Source organism: Triticum aestivum, chromosome 4D (genome assembly GCF_018294505.1).
Source record: "Triticum aestivum cultivar Chinese Spring chromosome 4D, IWGSC CS RefSeq v2.1, whole genome shotgun sequence".
Taxonomy (NCBI): Eukaryota; Viridiplantae; Streptophyta; class Magnoliopsida; order Poales; family Poaceae; genus Triticum; species Triticum aestivum.
The window spans coordinates 143,305,022-143,311,059 of record NC_057805.1 but is presented as its reverse complement, the minus strand read 5'-3'; positions in this window follow the sequence as shown (position 1 = coordinate 143,311,059).

Here is a 6,038-nt window from a genome sequence, read left to right as displayed (position 1 = left end):
CGCCCCGCCGCCTTCGCCTCCTCGGCCGCCGCCGCAGAGCCCGTCCCCGCCGCCGGCCATCGCCCCGCCGCCACCTGGCCTCGCCTCCCCTCCACTCCGGCCGCCGCCGCTTCGGATCCGGCGAGCCGGCGCCCGATCCAGAACGAGCCCGCCGAGGTTGACTTTTCTCTCCCCCCCGGATATTCCAAGTCCTGGAAATTTATCATTATCATGCCATGTTCTCTGCATCGTAACTTCTTGCATGTAGCTCCGATTCGCGCGTGTAATATGTCAAATTGTTCGCCTCGTCATGCTCTTCATTTTTTTCAATTGTGCCATGTTCATTGCAGTTAATCTTGATGCCCAAATCCTCGTTGGAAGAGGGCTAGTTGCTGTTATCTGCTGGTTCTTATCAGAACTTGGAGATTTGTCATTTTTGTATCATTTATTCTGTGCATCTTATGAGCATGAGCTCTACATGTGATTTGAAGTATGCCATGCCATCTTTCCAGTGGTATAGTCCATGTATTTTTGTGATCTCTGTGGTGACTAACACAAGCATGCAAAGTAGGCTCCGTAATATTTCTGATTTCAGTGACTTGGTGATTTCTCCAAGTCCTTGTCTGCTGTAATTCTGTTGCCATGTAAAGTTGGTGCTACAGAGAGATCCATGCATATTTTTGTGATGTTCAGTAAGGATGTTTGGTAGCTATTGTTGTAATTGATCCATTCCTGCAATAGTTTGCAATTATGGAGTGCCATAGCATTACTCAATCTTGCTCTACTTTTGCTATAAAATATTTCTGGCAGATTCTTAACATGATATGCAATCTTGCCAAGCTTATTGTAGTTGCTCCATACATGTTATGCTATTGTTCTTGCCATGGATAGATTCTCAAACATTCCATCTTGCTATAGGTATGCTTGGTTTGTCATGCATTGCTCTGTAGTGAGTGCATCAAGCTCACAAAGAGGCCTACATATTAATATTTCTGCCATGCTCTGTTTTCTGCCAAGTCTGAAACCTGATAACGAAACTTGCTATGTTTACATGCTTGCCATCATATCTTCTTGTCCTTTTTGGCTTATGGTCAGTAAAGGACTTTTGTTATATGCTTTGAGTAGTTCCATGCCATGCCTTGTTTTGCCATGTTAAGTTCCTGTAGCATGTTGATATCGTGCTCTGAACATTGCAACCTGATGTTATTTCTGTCATATTCCAGTAATTCTGCTAAGTCTGTGAACCTGTTATTATTTGCAATCTTGCCATGTCCTTTTGAGCATGTTCTAATGATTTCTGGAGATAGCTCAGTGTTCATGTTTTGCTGTGCTCTACCTGTACATCATGTCCATGCCTTTTTTTTCACGTTGAGTTGCTGTAGCATATTGTTTTGATGCTTGCAATATTCCTAGTTGCTGTTTTCGTCAGATTGTTGCTATGTTGCACCGTTGCTCCGTTTTGAGCATGCTCCATATGAAACTTGCTTAGTTTTGCATGTAGTCTCATATTATCATGTTGCATCCTTGTTTTGAGGTGTTTGCTTGATGTTTGTATGCATTTTGCATCAATGCCATGTTTATCTTGTCTTGCTCATATCTTCTAGGCCGTAGCTCCGAATCTAATGAACTTTATATATATCTTGACTAGAATTTCGTGTAGATCATCATGGTGCTATTTAACTTGCTGTTTAACAACTTCAACTTAATGCTTGTTCAGTTCTGGACCAATTTCGAAATTTGCATATGAGGACTTACCGGAATTGTTATATGTTGTTTCCGGCCTCATTTAAACTTGCCTTGATGTGTTGTTCTTGTATGCATCATCTCTTGTCACGAGTAGCTTCATATAGCCTTGTCATGCATCATTCTTGATTGAGCGTCGGGTCTTCCCGGGAGAAGGAATATCCTTCGTTGACCGTGAGAGCTTATCATGGGCTAAGTTGGGACACCCCTGCAGGGTATTATCTTTCGGAAGCCGTGCCCGCGGTTATGTGGCAGATGGGAATTTGTTAATATCCGGTTGTAGATAACTTGACATTTGACCTTAATTAAAACGCAACAACCGCGTGTGTAGCCGTGATGGTCTCTTCTCGGCGGAGTCCGGGAAGTGAACACGGTTTCTGGGTTATGTTTGACGTAAGTAGGAGATCAGGATCACTTCTTGATCATTGCTACTTTCTTGACCGTTCCTTTGCTCCTCTTCTCGCTCTTGTTTGCGTAAGTTAGCCACCATACATGCTTAGTCGCTGCTGCAACCTCACCACCTTATCCTTTCCTTTCCCCTTAAGCTTTGCTAGTCTTGATACCCATGGTTATGGGATTGCTGAGTCCTCGTGGCTCACAGATTACTACACCACCAGTTGCAGGTACAGGTTTTGCGATGATCATGACGCTAGAGCGATGTCTTGTTTTGGAGTTCTTCTTCTGCTTCTTCTTCGATCAGGGGATAGGTTCCAGGTCGGCAGCCTGGGCTAGCAGGGTGGATGTCGTTTGAGTTTCTGTTTATGTTTCATCCGTAGTCGGATGTTGAGTTTATGTATGATGTTTTGATGTATTCTTGCGGCATTTGTATGCCTTGTATGTATCCCCAAATATTATGTAATGTTGATGTAATGATATCCACCTTGCAAAAGCGTCTTCAAGATGCGCTTCTATCCTTGGTGGGACCTTCGTGTTCCTTTAGGATAGGGTCGCATCTTGGGCGTGACAAGTTGGTATCAGAGCCTCGACGGACCCTAGGAGCCCCCCTTGATTGATCGTGTAGTTTGGCCGTTGTTGAGTCTAGAAGAAAACTTTTTCTGAGTCTAGTTATATCGGAGAGTAGGAATTCTTTTTACTCCTCTGCCCCTTCGTCGCTCTGGTGAGAAATCTTGACGTAGGTGTTTTGAACTATTCCTCTTCCCTTTCAAATTTTTCTTCAGGATCTCGTGGTTAGTTTTGTTCGTTGCCCATCCTTTTTCAATCCGGCGCATTTCTCTTCGAGTGTTTTTCGGTCCTCGTCATCTTTTGCGAGATCAGTCCTCAGTTATTTCTCTTCCGATGTTGTTTCCCTGTCCGAAGTTGTCCTTGTTTTTCCCACCCGCCCACCCTTCTTCTACTCAGAACCGGAGTTCGTAATCGAGTATCTACTCTACTCGTGCGAAATCTTTGCATTCTCTCCTCAATTATTTCAACCGGTGCTTTTCCCTTCAAGTTATTCGTCGATTTCCCCTTCCAAGTTGCCGTTGTTTATACCGCTCTCCCACCCTTTTATTCCCGGAGCTTGAGTCTATTCGTGCATCTATTTCATTCGTACGGAGCTTCTTCAGTCTTTCCTCAATTATTTCTACCGATGAATTTTTGCCTCGTTCGACATCCTTTCATCTCTTTTCTTTTCCGGTGGATTCAATTCCAATTTTTCGGTAGTGATTATATTCTTTTCCTCGGCTCATATGTTTCCCGTTGCTCGTTCCCCTCTCGTCTTTTAATCGTTCCGGAGTGAAGAAGACATCTCAGGAGATTCGTCTGTGTTCGAATTAATTCGGGGTTGTCACCTCATTCAAATATTTCAATTATTCCGGTGCATCATCTATCTGGTCAACAATCCTTTTTCAACGGTGACTTCTCTTCAGTGGGCCCATAACCCACAGGTCTTTTCCCAGGATCTTTCCTGACTCTTTTAATTTTTCCGATGTTTTTTCTCAAATCCTTTTGAAGTTTGACGTAAGTATGAATTTCATCAGTCAGGTGCCTTTCCAAGATCGATTTCAAATTATTTTCATTGTTGGTTCAACCTCTTCGCTTTTCATTCACCCGAAGTATCTCAACAATTTTGAGTGTTCTTTCTCGTCGTCATTCTCAACATCTGAGAACCGAAGTAGAGTTTCTCTTAAATTTTGTCCATTCTCCCAGAGATTCGCAGTGCTAACTCGATGTTATCCTATCAAATCGTTGCAAGTCGTGCAATTATTTTCACCCATCCGGAGTATTTCAGGAGTTGTTTTCCGTCTCGGTTATCCGAAGGTCATCTTTTCAGAATATTTCGTCGTTCTAAGTTTTCTAATCCGTTCTCTAATTATTATATATTCATACCTTTTCGTTCGTCTCCATATTCCTCCGGTGCTTCGTCAAGTATGCTTCAATCAGCTCATGATCTCTTCTTTGTATTGCATCTTGATACCCCCATGTATATTCCTGCTTTTCCTATTTTTCCGGTGAGTCATTCTCCTTCGTCAGTCTATTTTGAATTCTTACGGTGGCTCCTTCAAGATTCTTTCTGTGGTTATCATATCATTTAACTCGATCTTTCCAAATCCTACCGGTGGTTCACGAAGATTTTCCTCAAGTTTTGGCGCTATATCTCCCTTTTAATCTTTCCAACGAGAATAAGTAGTATGCGAAATCCGTTGCTTTTCACCAATTTAATTGATGAAGGATAAGCATAACGTAAATTCTTATTCTTATTTCATCGTCGCCAAGAAATTCCTTTTTCATCAGAGTTTGTTCTTGATGAATAAAATCTTAGTTCCAAGTGTTTTCATCCTTTTCTTTCCCGGAGTTCAATTTCCCTCGGCCATCATCGTCGGAACCTCCATCTAGATCATCGCAAGACTCAGAGCTTATGCTATTCTTCCGTCTATTTTATCTCGTCATTCTTTTGTTAACGGAGTTCTTAAGGGGGTTCGTCATGATTTAATTCATTCTTCGAGTGTTCATCAAGATTTTGTTGCTGGAGTTCAAGTATCTTTCTTCTCGCGTCTCGGAGTGCAATTAAATTCTCCGTTTTCTTTTGAAGTGGAGTTTGGCATTTCTTTGTTTTCTCTGAGCTATTCAATCTTTTCCGCTTGTGGTAGGTTACTACCTCATAATTTTGACATGTTATCCATTAGTCCACAACAAGCTTATTCTTTTCATTATTGATTTTTCTCAACAATCCCAGTTCAATCCTTTCTTCTACGGTTGCTTTCTATTTCTTTCATGGCACAAGTGTCATTTTCTTCTCCGTTCTTTTCATTCAACTCTTTCAAGTCTCCCGGAAATTTTGTGTTGTTCCTCAAGTCAAGTATCATCCCATTTCTCGAGCTCATGCTGTCTAAATCCTTCAGTCTTATTGGTTTCTTATCTCGTTCTAATCGGAGTGGTTTCAGAGTCTATCTGATTCTGTGAGCATTCGATTCTCGTCATTCTCGTCGTTCTTTTCTTCTCGAGTGCTCTCGATTCTTTGATTTCCTCTTGCGTTCTTATTCCCTTTCCTATCTTCTCCCAACCGGAGTGGTTTCGAATTCCGGCTTATTCCTTGAGCTTTTGCTTCTTGTCTCTTTCAACAATTTTTTTCCTACTCGAGTGTTCTTGACGTTGTTCATCCTCTTTGTCTTGTTCTTATTTCACCTTATCCTTTTTCTCTTCCGTCTCGGTCCTAAGATCTCGGACGAGATCTCTTGTTAGTGGAGGAGTGTTGTAACGCCCCGGATCTGATGCGCCAGGTGTCTGCCAGTTATTCGCCGTCCTTGTCTTATCATCTGCTTGCGCATTGCATTTGCATACGTGTTCGTCTCATGCATCTGAGCGTTTTCCCCGTTGTCCGTTTTGCCATCCGGCGCTCCTATCTACTCCGGTGCACCCCTCTTGTTTTCTTTCGTGTGCGGGTGTCAAACTTTCTCGGAATGGACCGAGTCTTGTCAAGTGGTCTCGGTATACCACCCGGAGACCATCGGTCAAGTTTCGTTCCATTTGGAGGTCGTTTGGTACTCCAACGGTTAACCGGGTAACCGCAAAGTCCATTTGAGTGTCCAGCAAAAACCCCCCTTTCAAACAGCCCCAAAACACCTCTAAGTCTCCGCCATGCTCTCGGTCGTTCGATCACGATCGCGTGGGCGAAAACCGCACCTCGTTTGGACTCTCCTAACTCCCTCTGCCTATATATTTGCCTCTTCCCCCGAAATCCCGCAGTCCAAAACCCTAAAATCCTCCCCTCTCCGCACCGGACATGTCCGTCCCGGACCGAACGCAGTCGCGCCGCCGCCCCGGCAAATGGCGTCACGCCACGTCAGCCCGCCGGCCCTCTCTCTCCTCCTGCCGCC